This window comes from Dermacentor albipictus, chromosome 2 (genome assembly GCF_038994185.2).
Source record: "Dermacentor albipictus isolate Rhodes 1998 colony chromosome 2, USDA_Dalb.pri_finalv2, whole genome shotgun sequence".
Classification (NCBI taxonomy): Eukaryota; Metazoa; Arthropoda; class Arachnida; order Ixodida; family Ixodidae; genus Dermacentor; species Dermacentor albipictus.
In genome coordinates, this window is record NC_091822.1 from 64,740,840 (window position 1) to 64,762,416 (window position 21,577).

The window sequence follows — 21,577 nt, forward strand, 5'->3', positions numbered from 1 at the left end:
CATGTGTGTCGATGTTGTACAGATATAGATGGCTGTGACTTGTAATTACATCTGGAACGTGTTACTTGTGGACAACCGAAGACAGAAATGATTCAAGGCGTTATTTGAACATCTGATGTTTATCCATTGGCGGTACGTTGGCTTGAGAGAACCGACGAATGACCGTGGTTGGGTAGGGGCTAATTAAGGGCAGGACCACCATAATGGTGCCATTCTTCTTGCAACGATTGCGCTATGGTGCCAATGAAATATGCTAGAATCGGGCAAACATTGTCGTACGCAGACGCGGTAAAAATTTGCCATCAAGAATTTCAGAAAAGAAATAAAAAGATCAGGTATATTGAATCAGGCATTGTTCAGGGATCTGTAAGAATAATTTGTATTCGAGGCTATTAATATAAAGTTAAACAGAAGGTACTTTTTTACACGGATGGCAAAAAGCTTTTCTGTGCCTTTTTCTGCCTTTCAAAAACATTTGAAAAAGGGATGTCTGGGAGAGTTACCAGCAGGCATAATAACCTCGTCAGCGAAAAATGTTCTATGCGTTGCGAAGGCGTTTACATGAAGATGATCATTTCAACTATTCCACTATAGCGAAATATGCAATCAAAATAAAATTTTAAACCCGCCAAGGTTTACTAGATATTATTGTGGTAGCGTTAAAAAGACCATGCCGCAGAAAATCCGGTGTCGGTGTCCCGCGACGAATATGTTTCGGCGAATATGTTTTCGTACCACCCGTACCCAGGTCCTCCATATGACGCAAGGGATTTACTGAATTGAATTTCTCAAGCTAAAATACGTGGAAAGATCGTAAACTACGATTTATACACCACATAAACACTTGATAGCTCTCGTATTGTAATTTGACTGTACGACAAAACATAATTATGTTACGCGAAAACTCAAATAAACCTCTTGACCCACACAGACCAGCCGCGGCATTCTCCATTTGCGCGCGCCCGCGCCATGGGTGCCTTGGGGGCCACGAAGCGGCACGCCCGGTTCCTTGCAATACCTCCAGCTGGCGCTCACTTGCATGGCATCGCGGCCCACGCAAGAGGGCGCGTTTCTACCACAAAGCCCGCCTTCGTGCATAGCGTTCGTGGCCAACGTTGCCCAGTAAGCATTACAGTTACATGCGTTCCAGTTGACGGGAAGCGTGAGAAGGAGCCAGGGATCCTTGAACGCTACCGCGTTACACTCTTCAAGGCGAAGTTTAAGCATCCTCCAAACTTTCCTTACCAATCTGTTAAAAAATGGTACGTGACCCTAATGTTTGACTTAGGTGTTAGTGGCATTCGCAAGCGAACGTCTTTCCCCTGGCACGATGTGCGAGCAAGAAGCGACGGAGGGCAAGGAGGAAGCGCAGCAGCCACCACCTGGCAGGGCGTAGCCGCGTAGCAAGGGGCGCACGAAGTGCAGCTTACACGCTCTCTTCGGTGCTGACGTCAGAGCATGTTATGAGCGCACGCGCGCAGCTGTTGCGAGCAAGTTAGCGAGCGAGCGAGATGGGGAGAGCCGGCAGAGAAGAAGTGAGATAGGAGGGAGTGACGTCACAACCGCTCTTCTAGACAGATGTTCAGTCTATGCCAGGCAAATGTTTTCTATTAATCAGCCGCTTAAATACCATGCCACCTTATTTTGTGTGACGTCATCATCGACGTCATTAATTCCGCTTTCTGCTTCCGCGTTTGCAGGAATCTCGCCAAAGTCGTGCTCATGTGGCGAGTGTCTAAAATCTACGATTTCGTTATTTGGTGTGCGGTAATCAGTGATTTATAATTCATTCTATTTATCCCGGACACATCAGTAACTAAACTTGTAAGAAACAATTTGCTCTGTTATCCTATCTATATTGAAACGCATGAATTTTCTACTTTACTAGTTCTATTTTTTTCTGATTTATCTTGAATTTCATCCCCAGCCGTCTGAGGAGGTGAACCGGAAGTGCTGCGCAAACAACAAGAGCTTCACGGCATGCTCGTGGCACTAAAAGGCGATAAGTAAAAAGAAATGATGTCTGGTAAACGCGTCTTGTCATACAGCGCTCTAAATATCCGCTAGATGTAGCGAGAAATCCTTTGGAGAGGCAACAAAAGAGCATGCGCTTGTTCGAAATATCAAGAAATGAGTGATCAAGCTCATAGCCGTGCTAATGCATAGTGGTCGGAGAGCATGTTATCACGTGGAAAGATTTCTCGGCTTACAGAAAACATGCTGCTTCTGATGCTAATACTGTAGCTTATAAGTAAAAAAAAAAGATTGTGCTAGAATCATTGAGAACTAACTGCAACACGAAGTACTATTTATTATTGTTAGAGTCAAGAGCCACGGAAATCCTCAACGAAGAACTCAAGCATAAATCTAGAGCAACACCTAGACAAAGGGAAAGCGAGAAAAAAAAATGCCCGATGAAAGAAATATGGAATTAACTCGCAGAATATGCACTATCGCAATAAGAGATCTGCTATCTCCCTGGTATTCTCATGGTAAAGCTTGCAACGACTGCTCACCTGTTCTTTGCGAGCGCGAGTGACAAAAATGTGCTTCGGCCCTTGGCTGTACTAGCGATGGAATGGTGGCGTAGGGTCACTCTGCCTTCAGATTTCCCAACGAATGACGTCATCCGCGTGTGGCCAAGCTGGGAAGCGGTGGTGTACACGCACACTTTTTTTTATTTCGCTGGAATCATCACAGGGACCGATCGTGACACTTGTCGCCAATCAGTGCTTGAGCTCTGACCGGTTTTCTCCAAGCATTGGAAGCCAGAATTTCTTATCACTGTTGCAGAACAATTAGAACGACCTTTCCTCTGTTGTGTCGTTTTGGCGCGATTGTTGTCGTGATAACGCGGCAGATAAAGGCATCGTGGTCACTCAGCCGTTGCCCAGCACCTGAACTCTTTTCTTTCGTTATATGAGGCAAGGCACAAACAAGGCCTGCTGAACGATAGAGGAGAGGAAGACGTGGTGGTAATAATATGATGATAAGGGATGCTATATTTCACGTGCTGGATACATGTGTACCACTGCACAACACGACGGAAAAAACTACACAACACAGATTGCATTCCAGCAAAATTATGTCACAGGTCCCTAATGCGAAAGGTAGAAAATTTTTTTATAAGGGAACAAATGGGCAGCTGACGCGATTTGTGCTTCTGCAGTTTATCGAGAATGCCTCTATATTATCTGTGCTATAAAGGTTGGGGGAAGACGACGAAGTGATCTTATTGCTGAGTGTTTGGTCTCCATCACCGGGATTTTCTGGGGATACTCGCTTTCTTTCGGTAAACACTGTTCTTGGCTCGACGGAAATGGAAGTAGAGCCAACCGTACTCCCACCTGAGAAGAAGTTCGCGAGACGCTGGCCGTGCGTTGCATGGGCTCCGCATTTTTCGACCAATTCGGACCGCTACCCATCAACGAGCCATCAACCACTGGTTGTGTCTAATACCGCTCAAGTTTCCGACCACCTGGATACCGGTCTCAAGCCGGTAGGCCAGTTTTTTGGGTTTTCATCGGACTTTTGAGGCCTCCCACGTGGCCGAGCGGAGCGCAGGCGCTGGGCCCAACGTTCGTCCCAGCGCTTTGACGGCGCTTGCGGGCAGCAAGACCGACACCATGGCATCGAAGCAGCCTGAAATCGGTCTTCGCCACACGAGTTTGCCGAATTTTGAATCAACACTGAGCGGAGTCGCCGAAAATCCGCTCGAAGCTCAAGAAATGGAAGCCGACCACCTCGAGGCCACCTCCGACCTAGAGGCAGCGGAAACCGAGGACTACGAAGGCGCCTCTATGCTTAACCATCATCAAGACATCATCATACATCATCATCATCACCATCATCATCATCATACATCATCAAGACGCAAATCGGAATGGCTCACGTAAAGCGTCGGATAGGTACAGCAAAAATAACGGATTGGGATGCCTTTAGAGAAGCCTATGATGGACCTCCGCTGGGCGCGATACTGTCAATCGAGGGATGGGGGAATATGCTGAAGGAAAGGCAAAGCGAGTACACCAAGGAGATTGGCCGCACAGAGCTAATACAGGAGGTTGACTCTAGACTGCTTCGGCTATGGGAGGCAAGACAGAGCCTTACCAAAAGGTGGAGGAGACAGAAGTTTAGTAGGAAGCTAAAGCTGAAGATTGCGGAAATTACGCAAAAGACGGAAGAGTATGCGGAACAATTGCCGAGAGGAAATTGGCAGCAATTTAGCAATTCCTTAAGCGGAACCGTGAGTACTGCCCGAACGTGGAGCATACTCAAAGCACTCCTGGACCCGACTAAAACCAAGTCGGAGAAGAACAAGGCCATACAGAGGCTGGTTCACCAGTTTCAGGGCTCAGAGTATGAGCTCATAGAAAGAGTAAGGCGCAAGTGCTTCGGGGACGGTGACCCAGCAGCCTACACGGAGTGCTACAAGGGGAAAGAAAATTCTGATCTGGACAGGCCTATAACCAAAGAGGAAGTATACGCAGCAATAAGAAATACCACTAGGAATACGGCTGTAGGTGCAGACAAGATAAAGAACGCGCTGATTCGCAACCTCAGTGATGAGCTGGTAGTCGAACTTACTATCTCAACAAGCACTGGGTAGAGGAGACAGTACCCGAGGAGTGGAAGCATTCGGAGGTAGTGATGATAAAACCTGGCAAAAAACTGCAAGTAGAAAATCTTAGACCAATCTCTCTCACGTTATGCTTAGGCAAGCTGTACGAGCGGGTGGTTACAATGAGGCTACACAATTATATGGAGGACAACGAGCTGCACCTCCCCAGCATGTTTGGATTCCGCGCTAAATTATCGACGCAAGACGTGCTCCTCCAGCTCAAGGAGGAGGTGTTCAGCGACGTCCCACGGAACAGCGAACACGACATCATCGCACTGGACATTAAAGGAGCCTTCGACAATGTCAGCCACGAAGCCATCCTCACAGGAATGGATAGTCTGAACTGTGGCAGAAGGATTCATGGCTACGTCAAGGCCTTCCTCTCTAACCAGACAGCAACAATCGGCCTGGGAGCAGTCAGATCAGAGAAGTTTCGCACCCCAAACAAGGGAACTCCTCAAGAGTCGGTCATCTCCCCCATCCTCTTCAACGTCGCAATGATCGGGCTAGCAAGACAACTCGAACAACTTGAAGGCATATGGCACGCCATGTACGCTGACGACATCACGGTATGGGTGAACCGGGGATCGCTCAGCGAAAAAGAAGAGTGCCTGCAAAAAGCGGCCACCTGCGTAGAAACCTACGTTAGGGCCAAAGGCCTCGCCTGCTCGACGGAGAAGTCCGAGCTCCGAAGGGTGTGGCGAGGCAAACAAAATCGAACGGTCCCTACAAGCGATGAGCTCAGCCTCAACGTATACATCGCGGGACAACGCATTCCGGAGAAGACCACCATTCGGATCCTGGGGATTCGGATCCAGTCCAATCAACGGTGCAATCATACTCTGACACTGCTGAAGACTGCCACCATGCAGGTAGCCCATATGATCAACAGAATATCTAGCAAGAGACACGGTATGAAGGAGAGCGACACACTCAGGCTAGTCAGGAGCCTCGTGGTTAGCAGAGTGGTGCATAGCCTTCCCTACCCCAAATACATCAAGCAAGAAGAACAAGCGGACGCCATACTGCGAAAGGCGTACAAAACTACGCTTCACCTGCCGCAGTGCACATCGACCGAGAAACTGCTGGCCCTGGGACTGCACAATACCTTCAGGTAACTAAGAGAAGCACTACTATGCTATCAGGCACGTAAGTTGATGCAGACCCCCACGGGAAGGGTGCTCCTGCGAAGATACGGCAGCGGCACCATGATCCAAGAGATCGAACGTACCGCGGCCATTCCGGACAAGTATCGCAGTACACTGCGAGTCGCACCGATACCCAAGAATATGGACCGGAACCTGCACAAGGCGCGTAGAGAAGCAAGAGCGGAGTACGTGCAGAGAACCTTGGCGAACAAGGACAATACAAGGTATAAGGACGCGGCAACGTTCGTCAAAGACGGTAGACAAAACAGCAGAGCAGCGGCGTCGGTGGTTAATTCGGACCTCAAGGAGATCACCAGCGCATCACTACAGGACTGCACGGTAGTCGAGGCCGAAGAGGCAGCTGTGGCTCTGGCAACAGTGGAGGGCTATCGATCTGGCAGGTCCCTAACAATAATAACAGACTCTGAAGCAGCATGCCGTAATTATACAAACGACAGAATTGGGCGCAGAGCACGCCACATACTCTGCTCATGCGACCCGGGAAACAAAGTTCAGCATACTATAATCTGGGTAACTGGCATAACAGGGAACCAAGAGGCGGATAGGATAGCTCGAGGGCATACCAACCGGGCGTCCGACACATCCAGCATTGAGGAACCCGAGTCAGCACCCATGGGCTACTCAGATATCCTAAATTATTATAAAGGGGTCAGACTGAAGTACCCACCCCCAGGTAAGGATCCAAGCAGAGAGGATGATGTTGCATGGCGACAACTGCAGACGGGTACTTTCCCGAATCTAAACCTTCTCAATATAATTTTCCCTACACAGTATGAGGCTAAGTGCTCATGGTGCGGAGAAAAACCAGATCTATACCACATATCATGGGCCTGTCAAAATATTGAGTCCCCAACTACCTATAAAATTAAAAACCCGAGTGCGGAACAGTGGGCGATTATGCTTTCCAGCGTAAGCTTGAACGGCCAAAAGCGCCTAGTAGAGCGAGCTCGCGGGTTGGCCATACTCAGTAGAGGCTTGGACTAGGGCACCAACCCTGTGATTGCACACAGAAGAATCCATCAGAAGATGGAAGAGGCCGTATGAAGCCGCGAAGATCTCTTTTCTAGAGCCCAATAAATGTTTTCCGATCCGATCCGACCCACCTGATTTAACGGCGCCCGCGTCGGCAGCCTCAATGAAGCGGAACTGCCTCTAGAGCGACAGCGAGGCTACTCTGATAGACTCGACCGAGGGCGACGACTGCTCCGACCACGACTGCGTAACTGTCCCGAGTTAGAAAGCAAAGCGTCGAATGCTCGGGGCCTCTGTGGACACATCTACTATAAGGACTCCGCAGAGTTCACCGAAGTACACCATCCTTCCTGTGCTACCCTCCGACAACATGAGGCTCCTCAACAGGCAAGTTGCATCGGTTGAACTTGAGAGACTATTGCCAAATGGCATTGAGGATTTCAAGCGTCGGCCTTAGATTCTCTGCGAGCTATCACTGTCCTCGGTGGCATGAATGTTCGTACCATCTTCCCGCTGGGAAAATAGGCTAGTACAGGCGTCATATATGACATTGATGCGGCCATCTCAGGTGAGGATTTACCATTTTTGATTAAGCCTGCCACTCATGGGACCCATAGGCTACAGGTGACCTGTCTCAGAAATTCGAGATGTGCAAAAGTTGTCTTTAAAGGTGACTGCCTTCCGTCACATGTGATGGTAGGTAATTTCTGACATTCTGTCCGGCCCTTTGTTCCCAAGCGACATCAGTGCAGAAATTGCCAGAAATTCGCTCTGGTGAGCGCCGTCTGTGGAAAGTCCACGATATGATGACGTTCTGCAGCACAACACTCTGCAGACAACTGCCATGCTAAAACTCATAAGTGTTCAAACTGTCAGGGGCCGCACGACGCCTCATGAAAGAAACGTCCAAGAGTTATGAGGGAATTTCCGTATTGAAGAAAAAGCTGGGGGACTGGTCGACTCACCGAGAAGAAGCTGCTGACGTTAGGCGACGTCGTTCTCGTCGCAGACGTTTATCAAGGAATTCTGCTCACCGCACACAAAATGCGTGTGCCGCAAAACCTCTTGCTGTTGAATCCACTACAACACCACTGCAGAATGTGTCCAAACCACGTATTGACAATGCAGCAGCTGAAAAGAATGCCGTGGCATGAATGCCGGAAACATGAGATTCGTGATTGACATACTCTGGCATTCCACTGGAAAATCGTCGCATTACGCATTTCATAACGGAGGGATGGCATAGAAGAGCCATTGTGCTTATGCAAGATTAGCAAGCACTGGGCTCAGCACGTCCTGCATCTTGGCAGTGGTGGCTTGCATGACCACCAGTGCCAAGGATAAGCCCTGTGGATAAACCACAACAAGGAGTGGCACCCACAGTGCTTCACCCCTCACCCAGTTGAGCTGACACAACATGACCACCGAATTTTGACAGTGTTCAAGTCTTTGATAAATGCGATTCGAACGAATGTGGGCAACTCGAATACGCCAACAGCTCGAAGCGCAGTGCAAATGTTGGATGCCCTGAGCCCAGTGCTTGCAAATCTTGCGTAAGCACAATGGCTTTTCCACTGCCATCCCTCTGTTATGAAGTACGTAGTGCGACGGTTTTCCAGTGGAATACCAGAGTATTTAAATCAGGAATGTCATGGTTCCACCAATACGTTTTTACGAACCGATTTCCTATAGTCGTAACGTGCGAACCGAACGTGTCAAAACCGCAGTCTTTCTGGGTATGAAACCTTTATGGCGTCGACGGGCGGGTAATCCAGTAAAGTAATTCTTTACATCCGCACAGCATTTCTCACTCGCTGCGACCTCATTATGGAAACGAATACGTGTGTCTCCGCATTAAAAAGAATAAAGCGGCCTTCCTCCTGATCAGCGCCTACATCTCCCGATTTAGTCGGTTCCACGGTGACGACTGCGAGCCATCCTGAAAGCGACTTCTGGACCCTGGATTATCACGGGAGACTTTAGTACTCATCACTTGGTTTGGGGAACCTCCAGAATAGATACCAGGTGCCGGAAACTTGTGGAATTTGCTTCCAACCACTAACTCAGCATTATGAACGATGGCAGGTCAACGTACTTGCGTGGTTCGACCTATAGCAGTTGCTTACATTTGAATTTGGTGTCATGGCATATTGGTCAAAATGCTCGATGGTTCTCTGATATCGATGCTCATGGCAGGGAACATATTCCCATCTACTTAAGAATTCCGGGATTTGCAAACTTCTCCTTTTCTACTTCCTGGCAAATAAGGTGGCCAACATATAAAAGAAAGGTGGAACAAACATGCAAAGAAGGATTTTTCAATTATCTGGTTTTACGTGACCAAACCACTTTCTGGTTATGACACACGCCGTAGTGGAGGATTCCGGAAATTCCGACCACCTGGGTTTAACGTGCACCTAAATCTAAGCACACGGTTGTTCTCTCATTTCGCTTCCATCGAAATGTGGCCGCCGTGGCCTCCCGCGATCTCGTAAAGAAGGATTGGCCTGCACCATATAAGACCTCATTACAAGTGTGCTGGAAGAGTCTAAGTACACATTTACATACACACACAAAAAAACGTACATTTCAACACGGAAATTGAGCGACTTGGAATGATTAGCAGAAGGGCCGAGAGGCGATACAGGTGCCCGAAGTCAGTACATGACCTTAGAGTTGCTAGACGTATACAAAATAAAAGCCAGCGTCGTATGGACAAGCTGGAGGGACAACGGTGGAAGACGTTCTGCGAATCACCTGACCCTCGAAAGCCACTGTCTATAATATGGAGGACGGTGCGCGGCCGTGGTTTGTCTCCACAACAACGACACTCATTCTGCGCCCTAGCCCTCCATCAAGGCCGCTCGCTGGTTGGTATAGCCGAAGATATCTGTCTGAAGATTGCGGGCAGTGTGGTCACCGTCAATAGCGAAATTGTGGGGGAGGTTCCTGCGATATGCTTCTCAGAATTGAATGTGTCCTTCTCACTTGAGGAATTGGACGCTGCTCTGGCCACATGCAGGCGCTCATCGTCACCAGGACCAGACGGCATCACCTACGCTAATTTACGCCACCTAGGGGAAGATGGCCGAGGTAGATTACTGGAATGATACAACCAGTCATGGAATTATGGCGTCGTTCCTGAGCGGTGAAAGTCCAGCCGCTTGATACCACTCCTGAAGCCTGGAAAGTCGCCACTTGACCTAGCGTCCTACCTACCCATTGTGCTGTCCAGCTGTGTTGGGAAGGTCATGGAAAGAATGATTCTCACACGCCTAGAGGGGTATCTTGAGCACCACAACGTATACCCCGAGGCCATGGCTGGGTTCAGAAGAGGCCGTTCCTCCATTGACAACGTCATCGACTTCGTGACGTCAATGCAAGAAGAAAAACACCGCAAACGTATATCGGTTGCACTTTTCCTCGACTTGAAAGGCGCCTATGATGATGTAACGCATGAAGCCATCCTTGATGCCCTGGAAAATAATAGAACTGGTGGACGCATCTTTCGGCGGATGCGGGGCTATGTATTGAAAAGATCCTTCTTTGTGCCCAGTACGGATGGCCGAACCACTGACCATTATACTTCCCGTGGCGTCCCGCAGGGTGGGGTTCTTACCCCACTTGTTTCAACCTTCCAATCCTTCGCCTTGCCGACGTTCTACCACATACAGTCAACTTTTCCAGATATGCTGATGACATATGCAATGGGCCTCTGCAGTTACATGTCTCCAGGTGCGTGCACAGCTCCAAAAAGCAGTGACTCTAACATAATCGTACCTGCGTGCTCAAGGCCTCAGCATTCCGGCCTTGCCTTTGTCGGTTTTACCCACAAGCCCATGACCTGGTACCCCATTTATATTGACAGAGACCTTTCGTGGAGCGCCTACATCCTAGGCTTGAAGAAGAAGCTTACCTGTATTGCCCATATACTAATATTTCTTGCTGGTAAAACGTGGGGTACATCCATGGCTTCCATGCTTCAACTATACAGGACCCTTTTTCTAGAATACTTGCGATATAGCACACCAGTGCTGTCCAATGCTAACAAAACTAACATCCATGTCCTAAAGAGGATTCAAGGCAAAGCCCTTCGAACATGTTTGGGGATACCTCGAAGTGCTTCAACCGTAGCAACAGCTGGTACCGCGAGAGACCACCCAATAATGACATATATAGCTATCGACGCATTCCGGCGCATGTTCGCGATATATATTCAGAGTGCCTAACCACCATCTCACTCCCTTGCCTGAGAAAAGGCACAACGGTGCGTTTTCCTGGTCAGTTGCGGCTAGCCAGCACTCTTTGTCATTGAGGCACTTGTACACAAGAACGCCATGCCCTCTATGGTGCTTGAAATAGGCGGCTGTGTACTTTGCTGTTCCAGAAAGAGTGAAGCTAGCCTGACCACCGCGGCTCTCAAGCAGATCACTCTGGAACTTTTGCATTGTTCATACGCTAACCGAATCCATCTTTACACGGGCGGTTCGGTCTCGGAAAATTTGATGGTCGCAAATGTTATACCATCTCAATCGGTCGACATCAAGTTTAAGACTTCATACGTAACGACTTCTACAGGTTCCGAACTGCCGCTCCTTACGCTGCTGTCGAATACATTGAAAAAAAAAACGGGCTAGCAAATGGGCCATATTTCGTGATTAAAAAGCAGCCCTCCAGAGCTTGCAAAGTTTACGACGTGGCAATTATGAATGTCTGGTTTCCAAAATAAACAAAATTTGCCATTGTCCGCTTCTGAACTAGGACATGATATAATCTTTCAGTGGCTGCTGGGACATTGTGGCATTGTTGGTAATCACCTCGCCGATGACGCTGCCCGACGTGCCCAGGCTGGATCCCCGACACTCCTTATACCTTTATCGAGAGTAGATGCTGCAAGAGAGCGTCGCAGTCTCGTTCGTACCATCGCATTACGCTACTGGCATACACCACAAAAACGTAACTGTCGTTTATGCAGCGTCGACCTTTAAGTGAAACTGAAATTACCAGCAAACCTTTCACGACATGACGCAACACTGTTTTGTCGGCTGAGGGTAGGAGTAGCATTCACAAACTTCTACAGCTATCGTATAGCAATGGCGTACTCACCAATATGCGTTAAGCGCAAGTTTGAAGAGACCATCAGTCATCTTCAGTGCCATTATTCCCGGTTTGATTACCAACGTCAGTATGTTCAGTGGGCCTTGAATAGACTGGACGATAGGTCATTTACAGAAGCAGAGATCTTGGGAGCCTGGCTTCACAGTTCTTTAGCCCAGAAAGCAGTTCGAGCACTTCTTCACTACCTGAAGGCAACAGACTTGAGTGCCCGGCTATATATATCCTGCACGCAATTTAGTGCATGTGAAAGTGCGATATACTTATGTTTTCTCTCTCTTTCACTCCCCATCCCCCTCCTCACGTGTAGGGTAGCAAACTGGATTTAGTCTGGTTAACCGCCTTGGCTTTGCTCCTTGCCTTCCTCCCTTCTCTCTGTCGTTTCGTGCTATAAAGGTTATGAACAGGGATAAGGGGCCTCAGAAAGGCTGGCCAACGTTTAAATAGAAGGACCAATCTTCGTCAACTGCGGCGTCGTCATCCTCGGCAGATTAACTTTAACGGGTTAGTGCACTGAAATCACGTGCTATCGTTGTTTATAGCAGCTGATTGTAAAGGGAGGGACTGATTTTAATTTAATGCTTTTAGGCGTGTTTACTAAGACGAGGATACAAAAGTGGGACAGTGGGAAGCCGGCAGAAAAAAATTGGAGGACGCCTAAGCTTCGCCTTCAAGAGTAGAACGCGATAGCGCTCTAAGATCCCTGACTGCTCCTCACCCGTCCCGGCAACTGAAGCTTATGTAACCGCAGTGTTTACCAGGAAACGCTGGCCGCGAATGCTGCGCACCAAGGCGAGCTTTCTTATAGAAACGCGCTTTCTTGCGTGGGCTGCGGATACGTGGAGGCAAGCGCCACCTGGATGGTGTTGCAATGAACCATCCGTGCCGCTCTATTAATGGTAGAAACGCTGCAAAAGGGGTTTGTGTTTGAGTTTCTGCGTAACTCAATTGTGTATTCCGATATACTCAAATTGCAATCCAACGCTATGATCTGTAGGTTGTGTGTGAGTCGTGCTTTACGATTTCTCTGACGCATATTACTTAGACAAATTCAAATAGTTCAGTAACGGCTCTGCGCCCATGCATGTCCCTGGTGGGACATGCATGGGTCTGAATGGTTGTTTTGCTCACAAAACGGTCCGCTCCGGACGCGGGACGCCGACGGCGGATTTTCTGCAACATGGGGCCAGGGTGCGGAAACTACGTGTACGTCCCTTGGGACGATCGGTCTAACGCCGATACGCTGCGCCAGCGCCGCTTCCAGCACTGGTGGTTACCGGGAACCAACTGGAAATAATTCAAAAACAAAACAATGCATCCATGACGTCACTGATGAGGTCAGAAGGTAGAGGGAGATGGCGCGCAGCCGGGAGGATAATGGTTGTCGAGGAAGCCCTCCTTTTCCATTTCTGATGCAAGCGTGCTCGTCTATCAGGTCTGCTGGCCGCGCGTCCAAAGTGACCTAATCACAGGGCACAGCCCGCTGAAGTGTACCGTGTTTTCGAAGTGCTTTCTTATGCTGCGTTTACCTTGCAAACTTCTATTCATTTTTTAAAGCACTGAGACATCATTCGTGTACGCGAGCGCCAAGCAATTATATTGAGAAATATTTATGGAAACCATCGTTGAGCATAAATATTTGCAGTTAAAATGTTACATTTCGTCGTGTCGTGAAGGTACTCGCTTTGAATTTCCTATCTTGGGGTTACATTTAGGGTGTTGCAAATGGGTCGCAAGCCCCAAGGGTAGCGTTGGCCTGGTGGTCTGGGGCACAACTGCAAGCATCCGAAGGTCCTGGCAAAGCATGAGTCGACTGCTAACAGAACAACTTGTTTATTCTAGTATTGCAAAAGAGCGGCCGGTCAGGTCGACCTAAGTGGAGAGACGGGAGAGCACGCTACTCGACGGAAGAATTCGGAGCCTCTCTCTTGGCGTCCGGGGGCAGCTGCTTTTATACTTTCGGGGTTGAGGGCAAGAAGGAACGTCTCAGGATGAGGCCACGTGACGGCGGGGCACGGACACGCTGAGAGACACGTTGAGACGAGTGTAGTGACGCATCCGCCGGTACGGCGCCGGTCAGACCTCCTCGCTTCACACTTGGGGAGCTCCTCTCCCCGGCTGCCGCGCTTTGACAAGCGTGGGCACCAACATGCACACACACACACACGCACACACGACGACACGGGGCATCAAAACATGCCTGGACGCGCTTGGCGGGGAGGCGTTGCGGCGGCGCTGAACGGGCCAAAATGTCCGCCGCTTTGAACGAAGCCCCGGCGTCCGTTGTATCCGCGCCGGCTATACCGCGCGTCGTAGGCGAAACGTAACAAGGGTTACAGCTCAGCTAGCCTGGAGATATAGTGCGTATAGCATGAAAAATAACTTCCTGGCCCCATCATTCGTTAATTTGGTTCGAGTGTTGCGAAGTGCACCAGCTAAAGATGACTGATTTGTCAGTGAGTCAAAAAGCCAACATAAGAAAAAGTTGAATGGTTTTGTTTTTATTCACACATTTAGAACTTGAAAAAAATGGCCTCCAAGCAGTGCAAAATTGTCATTCTGCAGAAAAATTAAGACAAAATACACAGCTTAAACCTTCTTTAGTACGATATCCTTGTAGTGGCGTCTCAAAACGCAACAAGGAATTACATCCGTGCATCGTTTCGCCTTCATTTATAAAATTGATATATTTATAAATCCTCAAATTTATAAAACCCCAAGGCTGTAGAGTAAGGAGTGAACAAAATGCCTAGCCTCACAAACAAGCACTCAAACCCTTATTCGCAAGTGTTTTACCGGCAGCAGATGGGCTGCCGTTCAGACGAATGAGTTGAGCGACACTGCCTTTATGTCAGTCCACTCAAGCATGCACAGAACTGGTTTACTCATGTAAATTAGATACCTGCTCAGAAAATAGAGTGAAACACTTGTATTTACCTGTTGTCATTAAGAAATATGAAAAACTTCGCAGAACTGGAAATCCTGTTGTTAGGACAGCACAGAGCCACACAAAGCATGTGATGCGCCAATTTTGCCATTTTCATCTAATGCTTGGTTGACCTGGTTTCCTGCGTCTTCCGTTCCTTGCTCGCATGATCAAGCTTATCTGTCTTATCTTTGCCATCTTAATACTTGCCACGTCAACTGAAGCTGGTAACCGAGCGCGATCTAACTTTTGATATCGCTGAGTGAGTGGCAAGGCTGAACGGAGGCAAGCTCGACAGCTGCACGAAGTCAACCATTTGCCGCGCTACGGCCGATGTAAAATTCACAAAAACAGACATAAAAATGACAAAGCAGAAAGAAGAGTTGTTTGCCACCCACTCAATTTTCGTTATTTCTAAAAGCTTGTGAATGACAAAAGATGCGAGCACCTACATCTACTTTACTTCATTGCACCAGATCTTAGGAAGCCCGGCAACCCCTAGGAGTGCGCATGTTCCTTGAAACCGAAACTCACATTCCCTTTCCGGAGGTTGACGGGGCTCTTAACGCTATTTCGGTAAAAGAATTACATAGGAGGGAGTTGGGAGAGTGAGTGGTTACGGAGCCTCCAGAGGCGTCGTAGGCGGCGTGCGTTTGTGGTTTTAGAAAAGGCGCTTAACGAGCGAGTAACAAAAAGATGAGTTGAAATAATAACTTGAGTAGAGTTCCGGCAAGCAGCCGGGTACTTTTGACGGTGTTAGGATGGCGACTCGGAGTCTGGGGGCAATGGATGGGGTAGTAGGAAGGCAGCTTATCTAGCTCATATGTGCTAATTTCATTCTCGAGTTTTACGTGCTAAAACCGCGATCTGAATATGAGGCATGCCGTAGTGATGAGCTCCTGATTAATTTTGTTCCTCCTGGTGTCCTTTAACGGCCATCCAGTGCGCGGTATGCAAGCTCTTTTTTATTTCACCACCATCGGAACGCGGCCGCCGAATCCGGGCTGGAACACGAGACCTCGTGCTCAGCACTGCAACGCCATACCCACTGAGTTATAGCGGCGGGTCAGGTGATGCGTGTTGTTGGATAGCATTTTCGCTTTCCCGAACCAAGGCTTACAGTAATAGCACGCAGTGTACGGGTAGATGACCGGTAGTTGATGAGCGACCGGGGCCGACATTTGTTGGAATGTTCCCGAAAGTCATCATTGATTCTCAATATATTATTTCCCGTATGATAAAGAGATACGCTAATCTGCTCCTTCCGTGAATGACAGAAATTGTTCGAGGTGATTTTATACTAGCAACGGCGTTTCGCTGTAATAGTGTTTACCTTCGTGCACTGACTCGACAGTTTCAGCGGAACGGAGATTACGTCAACGTCGATACGTTTCGTTGACTTGTTGTTTTAGAGTGTTACGTTTTCTTGGCTCGTTGAGTTTCGTGCCACTAGCACCGTCTGCAGGGAAAGAGGTGATAAAAGCTTAAGATCGGCTTTAAAAAAATACTGAAAAAAGAAATAGATTTTGACTAAATTCCACAGAATGTCCACTTATCTCTATAAAAATCCGATGTCTCGCTTGTAGTGTTATGGCAAAGGTTGCAACGACTGCTGACCCGCTTTTTATTTCCGAGCGTGAGCTGACTGAACAAAAGTGTGCTTCTGCGTTTGGCTGTAGTTGCACATAAATGGCGACGTCGCGTCCCTTCATCTTGATATTTACAAAGGCTGACGTCGGCCTTGTGTGAACAAGCTGGGAAGGTGGCAACGTGCAAGCTATTTGAGCCCGTTGCACGTGTTTCGATCCACCCGTGGTGGTGGCTCCCTTCAGAGAACGAGCGAGGACGGCAGCGTTAATCCACCATGCGCCTCGTTCGGAGGACCGGTGACGTCAGCAGGGCTGGCCACGTTGGGCAGCAAGGGCAGCTTCCCTGACAAAAGGGTGCTTTGCGGTACGTGGGCCCCAGGATTCGTCACAGTCTGCTGACAGATGTGGCGACTACAAGGCAAAGGCAGCTCTGGAATTTAGAGGCGCCGGCTGGGGTCAGGCGTGACCACCTGGCTACGGGGACGCAAGACAATGGACACCACGACGACCGCACTGCGAAGGTCAGCTCTCTACTGCAAAGTCATCGGCCCTCGGAGGGGGCACCGAAACCTGTGTGTGAGAGTGTGCGTGTAAAACGTCCGGCAGAAAGGCGGCTTGTTTACGATGACGTCGAACTTTTTGCCTCACCTAGGGATCTAGGGAACACGAAGTGTTTAAAAACGGCGGTTTGTCGGCTGCTAGGTGTGCTCGTCGTCGTGCTCTGTGCTCGTCAATGTACTCGTGAGCTGTGTGCTCGTTTGCTGTATGCTTCGTCTTGCGGGCTCCATTTGGAAGCCACGCTAGGCTGTGTAAATGTATCACTTGTTCAAATGTAAATAATGTAAATAAATCCTGCTCGCCTCGTCCTGTCGCCCCAAGTTCCTCCGACCGTACTACAAGCCCGACTTCAAATCTTAAATAATGTGGCAGCGGTGAGATCGTATGCCAAATCTTACAGCGGTGCTTTTTATTACAGCCACTCTCATCCTTTGCAATAGTGCTTCTGGATTAACAGCCCACGTCCAGTAAACCTCATTGCAAGTGGTGGAGGTGCGGGGGTGTCCACAACGCCTGCACCCCGGAAGTCCGATCCCGCATGCTATACCGTCGACCAGGCCAGCCGACATCAACACCACCGTCCGTTCTTTGTTCCGGCGCGCTTCTTCACAGAGACCCCACTGTGCTCAGTGGCAAAGACGACTACGACGTCGAGGACTGGCTCACATGGTACGAGAGAGTGAGCATGCAAAATTGTTGGTATGGTACCACTAATTTGAACAGTGCCATCTGACTTGAACAGCGCCATCTGAAACGGACTTTCAGATCGGGTCTGCTTTCGAAGAGTCGTTCTTCGACGTTTTCGACCGCACTGCGGTCTGGAAGCTTCGTGCCGAACAACGTTTGGGCACTCGGGTGCAACATCCTGGTGAGACATTTACGAGTTATATCGAGGACGTCTTCTACCTGTGGAAGCGTGTCGATGCTTCAATGACAGAAGCTGCTAAATGTTCAATTATGGAGTTTTACGGTGCTAAAACCACTTTCTGATTATGAGGTACGCCGTAGCAGGGGACTCCGAAAATTTCAACCACCTGGGGCTCTTTAACGTGCACCTAAATCTAAATACACGGGTGTTTTCGCATTTCGCCCCCATCAAAATGCGGCCGCCGTGGCCGGGATTCGATCCCGCGACCTCGTGCTCAGCAGCCCAACACCACCACCACCACCACCACCACCACCACCACCATCATCATCATCATCATCATCCTCATCATCATCATCATCATCATCAGCCTGGTTACGCCCACTGCAGGGCAAAGGCCTCTCCTAACAGCATAGCCAACTGTTAAATGTTAGCACATAATGAAGGATACCGACGATGACGTCTTTCATATGCATATCGCGAAGTCCCCTCTCGCTGTGGCCGAAGTTTTCACAGCGTCTGAGCTCCGATGAATCGCTGAAGCAACGAGCTCCGACCCGCCGTCCTTATCAACGCGAATAGCCACTGACCGTGCTGGCAGTCGTCCCTGACCCCTCGTCCCTCTTCACTCAAATCAGCATGACGTGCGTGAAGACATCGCTTTTCTTAATTTTTTTAGGCAAAACGCTATTTTGGGCATTGAAGCATGAAAGTAACTGCAACGCCGATGTTTTTCGTCCCACACATTAGGAAATATTACCTTGAGACAGGTGTAACCCTCGAGATTTGCTTCAACTTGATACTTCTTGCAAAATAACCGGCTACAATACGCAAATGGCAATATGTACCGTAATGCAGTAAATTAAGAAGTTAAAGAGTGAATTATTTTTTCATTAGTTGAATATGTGTTTTGATTTCTTGAAATAGTAATGTCCACCTCTTCGGATAATCGAGCTCAAGGACGACGATTACGCCATCTGTCGCAGGCGAATTAAAAAAAATTCCAGGGAACATAGAAACCTTTTGGTAGTATAAACGTGGTGGTTCAACTCCGACACTGACAGGACATACGAGGTAAGCAATATTGTCGCACCAAAGCTTGGACGCCTACTGAGCGACGAATATGGAACCTATGGACAGAATTTAACAAAAAAACATGATTGAATTTCTGGCTTAACAATCACGCTCACACGACGCACTCAGCGCGGCACCCCCACAGTAACTGTTAGGCTGGATGTCCTCTAGACGCGCTCGGCGTGTTAATGCCCGCCTTAAGACCCAGCCACTGGCATGCGTTGGTACGCTTTGGCACGCGCCGACAAGTGAACGCGTTGCCAGGCCATATCATATCAAAAGCTGTCGTACGATTTTATTTGTGGTAGCTCACTGCGCAGCCAACGTATCTAGGAATTAGTCTTGCGCGGTATCATTGAAACATTTGCATTAGAAATATTATCACGTAGCAGCGATGGTGAAGTGTGATGCAGAGTCATAACTGGAGTTACAAATTTAACTCTTTATTGGGCGAACTTATGCCCAGTAAATGTAACACTCAATCGCAGCGAAAGCGGCGATCCTCTAAAGTTTGATCTGCGGCTCAAGCGCGTCGGCTTTCATACATCAGTGGTCTAAAGTCCCAGCGTATGCGCCGGTGCCCGCGCGCCCTACCGAGACTACTAAGCTCCGTTCCATACATAGCAGTCAGCGCTGTGGAAGCTGGAGAGTCTTCTTGCAGTGGATTCATTCGCACTTGAATATAGTTCGATGTTGTTTTTTACCGCAGTTGTGCGCAACTGTTCTTTATATAAGCTTAGTGTTGAATGAAACAAGTTTTAACACTAGAAACAAACACACTATGTTATACGGCGGCGATGGCGTTGTTGTAGATCACTTTTATTTGTGTTGTTCTTTTTTTTTTATTTGCAACCCGTCGCGAGAAGCCTCGCATGCATGCTCACGCGAGTGAACGCTGTTTGCGCGCAGCGGAGCATGGACGGAACGCGCGGAGTCATAACTTATCTTGACCGAACTTCTTGCGTAGCTTCCACAGCGTTGAGTGCTATGTATGGAACGGAGTATACATAATTCGTGTCGCGTATGTAATCAGATCATACAAGGTCCGTCGACAACAGACAACGGTTAGAACCATCGATAACATACGCGAAACTTCCGATATGTGCAGGGGCGTCCTTCACCGAGCGATGTTTAACATTTGTTGGCCGGTTAAATTGGGTCACCGGATGCAGATAAAGCAGTGTGCGTGTCAATATAGTTATGCTTAATAATAATAATAATATTTGGGGTTTTACGTGCCAAAACCACTTTCTGGTTATGAGGCACGCCGTAGTGGAGGACTCCGGAAATTTTGACCACCTGGAGTTCTTTAACGTGCACCTAAATCTAAGCACACGGGTGTTTTCGCATTTCGCCCCCATCGAAATGCGGCCGCCGTGGCCGGGATTCAATCCCGCGACCTCGTGCTCAGCAGCCCAACACCGTAGCCACTGAGCAACCACGGCGGGTCATAGTTATGCTTGTTGGGGTATTAAGGAAACGTGAAAAAGTGGGTTCAGAGAAAATCAGCGAGAAGAATTGAAGCACCTGTAGCGTTCAAGCAAAAAACAAAACATCTAGTACAGCTAAAATTTACGTAATTCGTAGCTTGTCTCCTCCCGATTCTTGTTTCCGTCTATCTTGCCTATCGAGCGCCTCATTTATTTTTCTAGGCTGTTTTGAAGCGTCAAGACCTCATAGGAAGGTCTTAACATTGAGCGGCATTGAGTGTTTTGCTAGAAAAATTATCACTCTGTAAAGTCCATTTCCTATTGTAACTGGCTTCAACATGTCCAATATGTCTTACTCGAGATTAATAAAATGACATACCGTCATACAATACCAACTTGAGAACTGGAGGGTTTTAATAGGTGTCTTTTGTTGCCCTTTGCCAATTGCAAAGTCGTGCTATTGAAGCACTTATTCTAATGTAGGGATGCAACTCATTTGCATAATACACACCACGCACGCATATATATATATATATGCGCATATATATACGCATATATATATCATTGGAAATACTATCCCGTAGCAATATATATGTTTTTACGGAATAGGCACGTTTATTTACAGATGATGGATGAGATGGATGAGTCCAGGAAAAAATGTCCAGCCCAGGTTTTGTTCTGCGCTGCGCACCGAAAAGCTCCGTCGTCCACTATTTCTTCCTTGCGCCTCAACGAAGGCGTTATATTCCCCGTTTCGCAGACGAAGCCCACCATGGGAGTTAGGGCTGAGTGATAGTATAATATCGCTTGAGGCGCACAACGTACGCAAGTTGAGTAGTGCTAGAGCGACGTGCTTGTGGCCCTACATGGGCGACCACATATGTTAAATCATTAATGCGGTCAATGAATGTAAAGAGACCGGTGTACTGAGCCAAGAACATTTGGCATAACCCGCGCCTACGCTGCGAGGTCCAGAGCCCCACCAAGTGACCTTTTTCGAATGAAACCGAGTTGTGGCGGCGGTCATACCGCTCTTTGGAACGATCTTGTGGTGCCAATGTACGCAGACGAGCAATTTGTCGGACTTCCTCAGCACGTAACTAAGTTATGACAACTGAGTCCTCTGTATGGAGCGTCAAAGGGAAAATAGCATCGAGACAGCTGCACGATGCCCGTACGTAGAGAGAGCAGGTAGAAAGGTCTGAAGTCCGTAGTTTTGTGCTTCGCTGTAATGCAGGCGTAGGTTATAAACGGTAAG

At 48.4% G+C, this 21,577-nt stretch overlaps 1 protein-coding gene across 2 annotated transcripts in view; it reads right to left on the reverse strand.

Moving 5' to 3' along the window:
* The window catches only part of LOC135903276 (sulfotransferase 1B1-like), a 57,196-nt gene that overhangs the window by 10,514 nt on the left and 25,105 nt on the right, over positions 1-21,577 (reverse strand). The window contains exon 1 of one of the 2 annotated variants that reach the window (XM_065433691.1): positions 2,517-2,734. The exons of the other annotated variant lie outside the window; for it this stretch is intronic. The gene's annotated coding sequence lies outside the window, so the exon portion shown is untranslated. Of the gene's footprint in view, positions 1-2,516; positions 2,735-21,577 lie in introns of those variants that run through there. 2 annotated transcript variants of the gene reach the window in all.